Source organism: Triturus cristatus, chromosome 5_1, assembly GCF_964204655.1.
Source record: "Triturus cristatus chromosome 5_1, aTriCri1.1, whole genome shotgun sequence".
In the NCBI taxonomy this organism is placed as follows: Eukaryota; Metazoa; Chordata; class Amphibia; order Caudata; family Salamandridae; genus Triturus; species Triturus cristatus.
Window position 1 is genome coordinate 428056708 of NC_140587.1, and position 14096 is coordinate 428070803.

The window sequence follows — 14096 nt, forward strand, 5'->3', positions numbered from 1 at the left end:
ACTTCAATAACAACATTCAAAAAAGCATCTGCAGGAGCAATTAAACCAGCATCATTTGCCGGTACCTGCTGTGGCAAGTTGCCTGATCCTTTACCTTTCCCAGCATTTTGACATGTTTAAACATTTATTAACATCAGTCCAGTTAGGATTATAACATTCAAAAAAAGTTTGAAATTATGAGATTTTCGATGCATATCCCATATTTAGGGCAACTTCTGAGTGTTATTCAGAAGGTCAGGTGAGGGACCAATGAACATTATTACTGACTTGACCCCCTTATCCGGGCCAGGATACTCTTAAAGGGTAAATGAGCATCATGTTGAATAAATGGAAAGTCAGAAGAATTATCAATATCCTCATCACTAGCTGAAGGGGCCCGACTTTCAGGTAAGGGCACATGTTCTATTTTTTGGGGGGGAGTTTTATATAGCGCGAACTAGACCCAAAGGTATCAGAGCACTTTACATGAGCACCAGTTGCGTTAGAGACAGAAACATTCATGTTTTTTTGTTAGGCACTGGGAGATTAAGTGATTTGCCCAGAATCACAGGATGTTGAGCATCCCTGCCGTGACTCGAACCCGGTTCCTCAGCTTAGAGGTCCATCGCCCTAGCCGTTAGGCCCTGTTCAGAGTCTATAGCTCTTCATCCTGCAGTCTGTGTCGGCTTATGCCAGGTAACAGTGGAACCACGTGCTGATGATAGGTCCGAACCAGAGCTTTGGACAAGTGTTAGGGAGTGAGATTATACCAAAGGTGGTAAATGGGTTGTTGCCATTTCAGCTACTCATCTTGTTCATGTACTTATCTCACCGCCATTAGTTATGATGGCACTCAACATGCTCGCTTACGCAGTTCCTCCTTGTGCCCCTTCCACTGGCCCGTTGGCTGATACTGTAATACACCCCAGCATTAGTTACATCTACTGGAATATCATAAATCATCAGGTGGTGCAGTAATGGTATACGTGCTCTCCGCTTGGCATGACTATATTTTGTCACTTGAATTTGTGACATACATCTGGGTGGGTCACTATAAGCAATCCTGTAAGGTGTGGTCACATGTGTGATTGTGTTTGATATGGTTGCTACTGCAACATTAGCCAAAGTTATTGTAGGTCAGGAATATTTTTATTGATTAGAAGTAGGTCTAATTAAAGAAGAGGTTTGAGATCCCTGATATAAGCATTATAACCATGAGGGAGGTGTGCGTTCCAAAATGCCTAAAACTGTTTGCAGAACTTCAAAAAGAGTTGGATTTGTCACGTTTGCAATTTTTCAATGCTTTAGCTGTAGAAAACAATGCTCTGATAGACGTTGGTCCTGGTATAGCAGGGGTTTGCAACCTCTTTGATAATGAGAGCTACTTCTGATCAATTGAAGATAGTCCCGTCCTATGACATTTTTACAGTAGTGACAACATCAAACACAATCGCGACCACACTTTGCAGGATTGCCAATAGTGACCACTCAGATGTATGCGACAATTTCAAGTGTCAAAATATAGTCATGCCAAAATATCATATCCAAAATGTTGCTTAATACAATATCATGAAAGCGCGTGTATATAAAGAACAGCTTTAAATATGCTTTGGATTGTTAATCAGTGTTTTCATGTATTTGCATATCAGTTTCTCAGAATACATGTTTTTCTATCAATTGTGCACTTTCCATATTGAATAAACACACTTAAAAAAAATTGTCTTTTTAAAAAAAAAAAACGAAAATGTTACCTCAATAAACACAGTTTTCTTGCATAGTCTCTAAATGTCAGCATGTGAGTTCTCTAATACAAATGCATCACATTGGTAGATTCTGCTCCACCGGCCTTGATATTATCATCACATGCCAAAGACGCCTACATTGTGCCAAGGACACCCACCATTATTTCAGGACCATAAATGTGGCATGGCTGCCCAACATAATCCTAACAACTACAACATCATGTCAGTCAAGGTAATTATTATTCCTAGAACAAAATTAGGCCAAGCATACTGACAATACAGGCAATAATGCCATGGCTAGACCAAGGATGAGGCAATGTCTCTCAAGGAGGGGCACAACAGTGATCACATACAAAACACATGCCTAATGGTACACATATGCATACATAAAAATAGAGAAAGATTCAGATAAATACACAAACGCATACCTGCACACACCACTCCCACGGTCTGAAACAAACAAGGCCATTACCTGTGTTCACTCTCGATCCAGCCTCTGCTTTCCATGTCTCAGGGCTGCTAACACGTGGTCATGTCAACTTCCATTCTGTCTCCTAGTAGTAGCACACTACAACTCTGGTTACTGCTGGCAGTCCTTTACTGGCCCAGTTTTCACAGGTATAATATGATCGATAGAGTGAAGCGCGTGACCGATCTCTATACGAATTTGGTAAACTAAGAAGTGAGACAGGTGGTCATGGAGCAGTTTCACACAAACACATGATGAGTGTCTGGCCCTGGTTTGTCTGGAAGACACTCCAAGAATAAGGAGATGTGTAGCACTGCCTTCTTCATAATGTCTAGAACCTCTGAATTATGTACTGTGCTGGGATTCAATTGAGAGAACCACTTCCAGGGTACTGGAGAGCTACCAGTAGCTCATGAGCAACCTGTTGGAGACCCCTCTGATACTGATTACTCCCAGAAAAACTAAACAAAAAAACAATCTCCTTGAATACAGAAGCTTGACAAATAATACTACTGGTGACTTAGCCAAACTAAGGAATAAATGGTAGCAGGACCTGCGGGAACTGGATGATAGAGAGTGGGACATGGACCTAATGTGCCCTAGGGCGGTAGCTATCAGGGCACAGTTATGACTAATACGTATTAGGTTACTGGATAGAGTACACCATACCTGAGTACTGCTATACAACATTAGCAAGACAGTGATTTATGCCTGTGCAGCTCTAGCCAAGCAGGAACATTTTTCACATGATATGCAGCACTGTAGTGTGCCCTCCCCCAGCATTAAAGGTTCATACATTACACCATTAGCTCGAGTACCTTCACCCAGGATTAGAATTAAAGACCAAAGCCTATCCCTGCCCGCATCCCAATATGTATGGCCATTCGACTGAGACAAAGGCATTAGTTACATCTAATGATCTATTCGCTGTGGATTCCAGCACTGTCTTGGAGTATTGTATGCACCCACACACTCTTCTAAGGTTGCATCTTTTAACCTTATGTATAGCACCAAGTGCAACAGGCCTGAGTTTATTAGCGATCTAATATTGCTACTCAGCTGGAGTCCCAGAATTTTGGATAGGATCTGTGTCTAACTCTCAGCAACAATATAGGCATACATGATACACATTTCATTTTGTGTTTCCTCTGCTTGTATACCAGCACTATTGTTGCAATTTAATTTTCAGACCATAAGGAACAAAGGGGCATATTAGCAAGGGCCAGATCGCTGCTTTATCGGCACTTTTTGCCGATAAAGCGGCGATTTTTTTATCGCCCAATTACCAAGCTGTCGCTAACAGCAGTTAGCGATAGCTTCCAGGCGATAGCGACCGGTTTGGGGCCCCTCTTTGCATGTCAGCGATATTTATCGCTAATGACATGCAAAGTGGGCACACCCAAACTGGTAGCGACTGGAAGCAGTCGCTAACACAACTATCGCCTATTAGCAATACCCGCGGCTTGATAAAAAAACACGCGCTAACCGCGATTAGCACCAGGATTTTACACCTGGTAAAAACCTGACTTAGCCATAATAGTCAATGGGAGGTAGATTCTACGGCTAAGTCCCCACCTGCCTATTAGCGAGATTTTCCTTAGCGATAGGATTTTTATGGCTGGAAATCTCACGTTAAAGATGGGATTCGCCGCTATCGCTGGATATTTTATCGCCGTGGAGATAAACGTTGGTAATACTGCATTATCTCCGCGATAGAATTCAGTGATAGGAGGCGATAAAAAAAATCGCGCTAAGCGCGGTTTGCGATAATTATCGCAAGTTGTTTCTAATACGGCCCTAAGTATTTTTGATGTGGAGCGAGTGCAAAAATAGAGTTCTACGAAAAGGAGACGAGCATTAAATAATGTACTTAGCAAATGTGGCTTCTTAAGTTTAGTGTTTTACAAGAGGGAAAAGAGAGACCGCATAAAATAGAAGCATTTCAGCAGCAAAATCTCACCACAAGGGTATCTCAAACAAAGTGAAAATAGTGTACTGTTTACTTGCGTTGCGTGATTTTGAGCTTATGAACTGTCACTGCAGTAATTTCATTTGATTGTGCGTAGCATTTACTGTTGTCAGGTTGCTTTGTTTTCATTGTATCCTAGTGCTAGTTTCCCACAGTAAACACAGATTGGGCCTGATTTACAGAAAAACCTGTAAATCCCTTTATCCTATACTTAAGCATGCAATGTCTGTACATTTTAACATTTATAGTGATTTAGAAAGTCTAGAAATTGTTTTTTCAGCAATGCTCCTAGCTCTCCATGTATACTGTAGTGGAGTTTTCACATGGTGTACCTTAGCCAACAGTAGGCATGGAGTATTATACAAAAGTATAACTCGTCTATTGGTAGACCTCACATCCTTTGCATGGCTCTCCCCCAGACATTTTTCCTTCACCCCTCCTGTTTTTCTGAATTCGTTTTTATTGGCCTTAGGACTCAGCACACTTTACTACTGCTAATCAGTGCTGAAGTACTTGTGCTCACTTCTGTAACATGGTAATATCTGCTTACATCTTATTAGCATATTTAATTTACTTGTACGTTCCTAGTAAAGTGGAATACCATATGCCTGGGGCTCATAAATTAAATGGTACTAGTGGTCCTGCAGCCCTCAGTGTGCCACCCACTTAAAGAGCTCTTTAAAAACATGTCTCAGGTCTGCCAAAGCAGCCAGTATGGGCAGTTTTAACCTTTTCCCAAACCTAAAACTCCCTTTTTGTTACATATATGTTACCCCTAGGGTAGGTCATAAAAAGCCCCTAGGGTACGGTACATTCTATTTAAAAAAACTGTACATGTACTTGCAAGTTTTACATGTCCTGATAGTGAATAACTCTCAAATTTGTTTTTCACTACATGACTCTCCCATTGCATTGGATTACCTTATTACATGTAATAGCAGGTAGAGATGTCATGTTTGGTGTCTGAGGAATTGTAATTTAAAATCTTTTTAATTGTAAAGTTGAATTTTAAGTCACAATTTTGAAAATGTCACTTTTCTCTTGCTAGGATAGTCTCTATCTTGGCTTGGAGGGGCTACACCTTGTCCCCGCCCACCAGGAGTCCCACATATACCACAGTACCTTGCCCTATCTGGCACTTGCTGGTTTTGATAGTCAGACCTGCCTTCTGTGGAGCCTGAAGCGCCTTCTGGAGGTAAAACAGGTGTTCCTCACAGCTGGAGCTGAAGACAGCTCTGTCATGCAGGTAGGCGGCACAGAATGCCTCTATCCCAGTCAGGGCCCTGTTGACTAACCTCTGGAAGGAGGCACGGGCATTTTCCAACCAACTTGGCCCTCTGAGAGAGAAAACGAGAGCCTCTCTTTAGCCCCCTCAGTCCGGGCAATCTGCCAATACCCTGATGTTAAGTCAAAGGTACTCAGGGACGTGGCAACTCACAGCCTGTTGATGAGCTCATCAGCTCGGGCGATTGGGTGAGCATCAGTTTTGGTAGCTGAATCGAGCCCCTTATTATCCATGCGAAACCTGAGTTCTGGGGTGGGGCTTGGTGGGGCAGCTTTGGGTACCAGCACCACTGGGCTGGGCCAGAGACTATTGGAGTACTCAATCGCCCCCAATTCAAGCATCTTGGAGACTCTCTCCTTAATGTTCACCCTCACCTTATCAGACAGTCTCTAAATTTTGTTCTTTACAGGCATTGGGTACCCTTAAGCTGTTCTTGGGGGTCTTGAGGTCTAGATGACCTCCCCCTCTTTCTCCTTCACCTCATAAGGACTTGACCAACTGTCTTGGAGCGCCCTGTGTTCCATTGGCTCCATTACCCACACTTTATCTCTAGGCTGAAACTGAACCACAGTTGTCTTATGGTCAGACCAGAGTTTCATTACTTCCTGTCTGGCCTCCAGATTCTCTTTGGAGTTATTTCAGGAGTGCTGAATCTGGTCTCAGAGAGCTAGCATGCAGCTGTCTACATCCTGGGGGGGGGGGGGCTTCTTGGGAGTTTGTTCCCATCCCTCCTTTACCAAACTGAGAGGTCCACTAACAGGGTGGCCATAGAGGCGCTCAAAGGGGCTAACAGCGACTTCTCTCTGTGGCATCTCCCTGTAGGCAAACAACAGGTATAGTAAGAGGAAATCCTACTTTGGCCTCATGGGCTTAGGCAGACACATAATCATGCCATTGAGGGCCTTGTTGAATCTTTCAACAAGCCCATTTGTCTGAGGGTGATGGGAGTAACGGGTAGGTTACCCCACACTCATGCCACATGGACTTCATGTATGCTAACATGGAGTTGGTGCCCCTTTCAGACACTACTTCCTTGGGGAATCCCCCTCGGGTAAAACCCCCCATCAAGGCCCTAGCCACTGCTGCTGCAGTTACAGATCTCAGAGGTATGGTCTCTAGGTGTCCACCCAAACCTGGATAAACATGTTGCATAAGGTGGTTTAGGGGCCCATGAACCCAACATGGTTGATGCCCACCATTTTAAAGAGAGTTCCAATGATGGGTAGGGTAACCAAGAGAGCCTTTAGATTTGTTTTCCATCTTCACACAGTCAGAAGATGATTCCACCAGATACAGGGGCTTATCAAGGTCCTCCATTGTGGTACATACCACGATGATAACACACATTTTTTGTATGTTGTCCATAACATATTGGATTTTTTTCTGATGTTTATGAGAAGATTCACCGTCTTCACCAGATTATTTACGTTTGCCTCTTTCACACTTCAATGCCATCTACAACTTTCTGTAGCAATAGCAACGCATGACTATTCCCTAAGTGCTGCATTCTGAAGTGGAACAAAATACCAGTTACCACTGGGTTTCGGCATATTCCTCAAAGGCTAAGAATCTCAGCCTTGAAAAAGTCACTGCATGACAAAACCCATGTAGGCTGTTATCCAGTATTTGGAACTGAAGAAATATGAATTTGGTAAAACTTGAGTGTACTGAAGATAACCTAATCTACAGATCTCTACAATGAAGAAAATTCTCTTATCAACACAAGGCTTTACTGTTTGGATGTATACGTTGTTTTACACATTGAGTGCTTTGTTTTTCCTTATTGTATGATTGTCGCATTGGAGTTATGGTGCTTTTGCTAACTCACACCTATGGTAGTTGGGTGTGGGATAATCTCAGAAGCACCATCTCAAAATTTGTTGTTCTCTGCATTTATTACTGCATTCCCACTATAATTTGTATATTGATACGAGGTGCAATATTTAGTCCACTTCTACCTTCTGTTCTATTTTCTGTCTTCCCACTGGCCTGGTAGGTGGGACGGAACCTACAGGATGTATTTGAAGCGGTCTTCATCCGGGGCCAATAAATATGGGTGTCATGCCTGGCAAAGGTTATGTCCTTCTCCAGATGTCCTGACAGGGGGATATAATGAGTGAGCCCCAGTAGGAAGGCCCTGTAGCACTGGGGAACTACAAACACTTGGTTTGCCCCAAGAACCTTAGGTGCACTGTATAGGAGGTCATTCCCACCAATATATGAGGTCATCTCCACAGGTGTCACAAGCCCCCTGGGCCTCAGTCTGTCACCTTAAGCCGTCTAGAGTTAGTCACTCCTTCTGCTCTTTACAGAATTCCTCCCTGGTTGGCTCACCCCGACTTGCCATCCAGCAAGCTCGGGCAGGTCTTCCAGGGCGGCAATATCTTCCCCGGAAGGCTCCAAGGCTGTCTCCTCAGGTGCCTCTTCAACATAGACTGTAGGAGTTTCAGGCGCTGGTTTTCCACACCACATGCCCTTTTTGGCAGTGGCCTGGGCCTTTTTCCCATGCTCCAGACCTTCTTGAATCAGCTCATTGGCAGCCATGGACTGTGTGGTCATGCAGACCCACTCAGGCACTAATAATTCCAGGTGTGACCTGAGGTCCACTTCCTTCCAGACAGTGTGCTCCAGATCATTGCCTATCAAACAATCAACAGGCATTGCAGGACTTGTAGCTACTTTTAGAGAACCTGAGACCGCCCGCTCAAGGGAACCAGAGCCACAGGGAGTGACTCTCATGGTTGTCTGCCACTATAACCAGGTGGAATTTATTGGTTATCACCTGGTCTGAGGACACCAGATGACACGTTACAGTATTCATGCTGGCTCCTGTGTTCCTTAGAGCTTCAACCCTCTGCCCATTGATGGTGACCCCCTGCCTATACTTAGAAGTATTGGAAGGCATTTTGGCTTTTGGCACTATCTCCTTGTCTCCCAGGGACACTAACTGTGACAATCTCCGCCCCAAGTGCCCCATTTGCCAACCCGGGGATCTGCCCACCAGTTAGGACACTTGCCATCCCCTTTCATGTGCCCAGACTTGTAGCACCCCTGCCACTTGGGGACAAACTTACTGGTCTTCTTATTCCAGAAGCCATGGTGAGAATGGTTCCCTTCTCCTGTCAACTGTTTTCATGGGCTTGAGATAACTCCTTTTTTTATTCTTCTCCCACTCTCCTCTTTTTTCTGTGGGGCCCCAACCATTACTATTAACCAGGTGTTGGAGCAGCACTGTGATCAGACATTGAGCATGCTCTCTTGGAATCAGGTAGGACAGCCCCATATAGTCATTTTCTTTACTGGGAGTTTGTGGCTGTTCCTTAACCTAAGGCGGTACCTCTCAGGGGTCAGCACAAACTTGGTTAGTAAAATGGCCTTCATGGGAGCATTTGATCCCTGACCCCTAGTGTCTGTAGGGAGTCCCTCAACACTGTGGGCATATGTTTCCACACCTTGTTCCTCAATCCCTCTCTGGAACCTCTGCATTTTGACCAGCAACTTGAGATCTGCACTTTGCGCAACAGCATTGACAGCCCGCCATCGCTAAGCTCCAGCAACGACCATCCATGGCGCCCAACAGGATCTTCTCATGACAGCGACAAATGTCTGCGATGCCCAGCCTGTGCTTTGCTCTACAGCAATGGACATCTGTGACGCTTTCCCCTTGTGGCCTCCTCCATCATGAACTGGATTATTTGCGCTGGACTTTGGAAGGTAACTTTTTCAGTTGGACTAATCTGGTCCCTATAACCAGCCCGCGGTCCATCGCAGTCGGTCTTAGCTTCTGATTTTCACATGGTCAAGCCCGGCCAGATAACCGCAAATTGCGCTTTTTGCTTTAGGCGTTGTACTTACCTTAAATCTTTGAAACAGCATATCTCCGTTTCTGCTGATTGGATTTTTGTTGTTTTGATTTTATTAAAGTTTCCTCTATTTTTTTCTAATTTGGTGTGGGATTTTTCTTGTGCTGTGTTTTTCACTTTATTACTGCTTGTGTGCTGCAAAAATACTTGTCACATTTCTTCTAAGTTGAGCATGACTGCTTTTGTGCCAAGCTACCAGAGGGTTAATTTAGCAACTTTTGTGGTTCACCCTGACAAGGAGATTGGCTGTTGCTTGAGAAGGGCTCACACCCCCCTCAATCAACACTGGCACACTTGTGGCTCCCTAGCGTCAATGCAGGCATATCGCAAGAGTGCCTGCGTTGTGGTCAGTCTAGTTTTTGCTGCAGAATGGCATACCTTCCTGCCCCTACATTTCCTAAATTGAGACTAATCTCTTTAAATGTTTGCTGCATAATGCAGCACACATGCAAAGAGGAACAAAGAAGGAGAAATAAACATATTTCTCCTTGTTACACCAGCCTCAGGTAGGTGCACCATTTTGGTGCAGACCCAAGTCATTGTAAATATAGGTTTGCATGAAAAATACCTAGATTGATGCATGGGAATGCTCATACACCACCCATGCAACTCCTACCTGATGCAAGGTAATGCAAGGCAGTGCTAAATGCTGAGTTGGCATCGTTTTTTTTTCCCAAAGCCACACAAATCAAGATTTGCGAGGCTTTGTAAACCCCAAAATAGATTTTGCCTCGGGCTGTGTCACAAAATATTAGTAAATCTGGGCCTTAGTTCTGCCTAACCCAGAAGTAAATATGTGTGTATTTCTTGGGTGAGAAACTACCTGCACCATGTTTAATACATTCCAATGAGATTGTGAGTGTTCCTCATCGTTTGGTCACCCCCTGCCCATGTAAGACTCACATTCTCACAACCCTACAGTCATGACTCCATGCAATCCACTGTACTAGTAGCTTGCTCCCATTTGTAGGTACAATCTGTGAAAGGAAATGTCCACCATTCCTGATTCTGTAAATCAGGGGCTGGAAATTTCCACAGGCAGATAAGGATTGTGCTTTAGTACATTCAACTTACATGTGCAAACCTCTTTGTGAGTTAGGCCCAATATTGTCCATACAGGGTGCTCACTGTCCTAGTATCTATAATCTTATGTTGTATATCCACTGTCTTAGCAGGAATGGGACATAGAGGATTAAACAGTAAATATCTTGTTTTTTTTTTAGGAAAGTCATGCCTGTACTAAGGCCTTGATGTAGACCTAGCCTAGGGTGGTGGTGGGGGGAAGGGGCATCTCCATATCAGTAGGTGTGCAGGTGTGCTGGTGTGCAGGGGCTCCGCCTCCTGCACACCAGCACACCTGCACACCGACTGGTATGTTTCGGACAACTTTCTTATTCCTGACAATAGTTTATTGAGTGTTTTGGATTTTCATAAGTATCTGGTTAATATCTGTATTTAACACAGAATGCAGGCAGTGTTGGCCTATGCTTTGTTATGCTTCTGTATATTGCAACATGCATCTGGAGGTTTTATAGTCTATCCACCCACTCATTACATTTGGATCAGCCTCAGTGTTAAACGTATTCTGCTATTCTGTCCCCATACCCTCCAAGGCTCTCATCCATCAGGATTGTCAGTGCTTAATTTTAACCGATTGGTGCAGGTGAGGCCCACCGATACCCATTTTGGGGGCAGTCATTTTCTTTCCTCATTAGATCTAACCCAGATTAAAAGAGAAAAACAAAACAGGAGGAAGAGAAAGACAGACAAACAGTGACAAAGGGGAGAAACCAGGGATGAAAAAGAACCTGCAAGAGTGAAATAAAGGGGCAGGTAGTGTATGGTGGTGGGAAAAAGAGACATGAGGTGGAATCAAAACTAGGCTGCCTTGATACTGGGCAACACCAACATTTGTCTTCGCCGGCACAAACACTTTGGGCACCAGCACTTACTATTGTACAAATTAGGCACTAAGAATTGTGCTGCTTTTGTAGTCATCACTTCTTCTCTTTCCTTGCTTGAGTTACTCCAAAAACCTCTCTCAGTCTCCTATAAGCTCATACCTACCCTCTCCTCTCTGTGACTGCATTGCCTGACTTGGAACTTTTGGGCTTTTATCAGGAGGAGTCCTATACTGAGAATCTGAGCGTCTGGAGCCAAGAATACCATAGACCACGAGCCTCACAGCTAATGCCTGATCTACACCTTACTCATGTACAGTCGCTTGTGACATGCAATCTTACTCTTCTCTAAACTAAATTATTGGTATGTGATCCTTGCTTTATGAGTGTAAAGACTGAATGATTTTCTCCTACAGGACAACACTGCATTCAACAGAACATGGCAGACAGAACATCTACCATGCATCCAACTCTGCAATGATGCGCCTTCCGGTCAGCTACAACAATGTTCTCAATGAGACGCAACACTAGAAGATGTCATACAATCACTCAGCAAATGCACTAGACAGTTCCCCTCACAAGACCTAGATGCCACCACAGTTGGCTTTTACAAAACTCCCAATATGGCATCCGCATATTCATGGACAGAGGAGACGCCGCAGCTCTCATCTTACTGGGCCTCTCCAAGAGCTTCAACACTGTATCCCACCCCAACCTCATCAAATGACTACATGAAACCAGCATCTATGGACCCACACCCTGCTGGATATGCCCATTCTTGGCTGGTCATACCCAGTCAGTCTAATCCTCTACCACTTGGAAGGCGCAACCTCATCTGTGTAATGCAAGGTTCATCACTCCGCCCGATCCTCTTCAACACTTACATGATTCCGCTCGCAAGAATCATCTATGTTCACTGTATCAAGATTCTATCATATGCCGATGACACACAGCTGATACTCTCCTTCTTGGCCAAAACGCCTCACACCAGAACCAAGTTCACCACCTAAATGACTGAAGTCACCAACTGGATGAAATTTAGCTGTCTCAAATTGAACACTGAGCAGACAGAAGTTGTGATTTTCAACATAAAATAATCACCATGGGAGTCCACATTGTAGCCAGAAGAGTTCAGCCCCATCCAAACCCTACCACCTATGCCAAGAACTTCTGTATTGTCATCGACAATCATCTCACCATGACCGCCCAGGTCAACCTTGTAATCGCCTCCTTCTTACACAACCTGAAGATGCCGAAGAAAATCTTCAAGTGGCTCCCCACCAGCATCCACAGGACCGTTACCAAAAACCCAAGCCCTCATTACAAGCAAAATAGACTACGGGAACACCCTCTATGCTACGATTGGCATGCAACTGACCAGTCGTCTCCAAACCATACAGCTTCGGAGCGGAAGGGGGGAAGGCAGACGCTCTGTGTTCTGCCGGAGAGGAAGGAGGTGGTCCAGTTCAGGGCCTTCTCTTGGATCCCAGCATCGTGGAGGCGTGTTCGTACTGTGCAGTGGCAGACCATGTCGAAGGCGGCTGACAGGTCCAGGAGGATGAGGGCCGCGGTTTCTTGAATGTCTAGCAGGGTCCTGATGTCATCGGTGGCGGCGATGAGGGCAGTTTTGGTGCTGTGGTTGCTGCGGAACCCGGACTAGAAAGGGTCTAGGATGCTCTTCTCCTCGAGGTAGCGGGTTAGTTGTTTGTTGACGGTCTTCTCGATGACCTTTGCCTGAAACGGGAGCAGGGAGATGGGCCTGAAGTTCTTGAGGTCCTTGGGGTCCGCCTTGGGTTTCTTGAGTAAGGCGTTGATCTCGGCGTGCTTCCAGCTCTCCGGGAAGGTTGCTGTCTCGAAGGAGCTGTTGATGACTTTCCGGAGATGGGGTGCAATGGCTGTGCTGGCTTTGTTAAAGATGTGGTGTGGGCATGGGTCTGATGGAGCTCCGGAGTGGATGGTGTTCATGATCTTGATGGTATCTTCGTCGTTGATGTTAGTCCAGGAGAGCAGGCGGTTGGTGCGGATGGTTGTCGTGGGGGTGGAGGTCTCAGTGGTCGTCGAGGCAGTCGTGGCGTTGAAGCTGTCGTGGATGTCTGCGATCTTGCGGTGGAAGAAGGTGGCCAGCGAGTCGCACAGGTCTTGCGAAGTTGGGATGTCATTGGTGTTGGAGCTGGGGTTGGAGAGTTCCTTCACGATGTTGAAGAGCTCTTTGCAGTTGTGTGCGTTGTTGTCTAGGCGGTCTTTGAAGGAGGCCCTTTTGGCGGATCTGATGAGGTGATGGTGTTTGCGGGTGGCGTTCTAGTGGGCTGCGTAGCTGTCCGGTGTTCGTTCACGGAGCCAGTTCTTCTTTAGCTTCCGGCAGGTTTGCTTGGAAGCCTGGAGGTCTTTGGTGAACCAGCTGGCTTTCTTGCTGGTGTGACTGTTGGAGGCTTTTTTGAACGGAGCGAGGGTGTTGGCGCAGTCGTCGATCCACTGTCTGAGGTCGCGGGCAGCGGTGTTGGGGTCGGTGGGGTCGGAGGGTGGGCTCTGGGCGAGGGTGGTGGATAGCTGGTCTTCAGTGACTTTGCTCCAGCAGCGGCAAGGCATTTGTTGGGTGCGGAGGTGCGTGGTGGGTTTCCGGTAGGTGAAGTGAATGCAGCGATGGTTGGTCCAGTAGAGTTTGGTGGTGTGGTTGAAGGAGACGTGGGGGCTTGCGGTGAAGATGGGGTCAAGCGTGTGGCTGGCCGAGTGGGTGGGTGATGTGACGAGTTGTCCGAGTCTGAGGTTGGCTAGGTTGTCCATCAGGGTGGTGGAGTTGGTGTTGTTGTTGTTCTCGAGGTGGAAGTTCAGGTCCCAAAGCTATATGATTGGCAAAGCGCTACCGCCTCAACACCACTTTCCTACTTTCA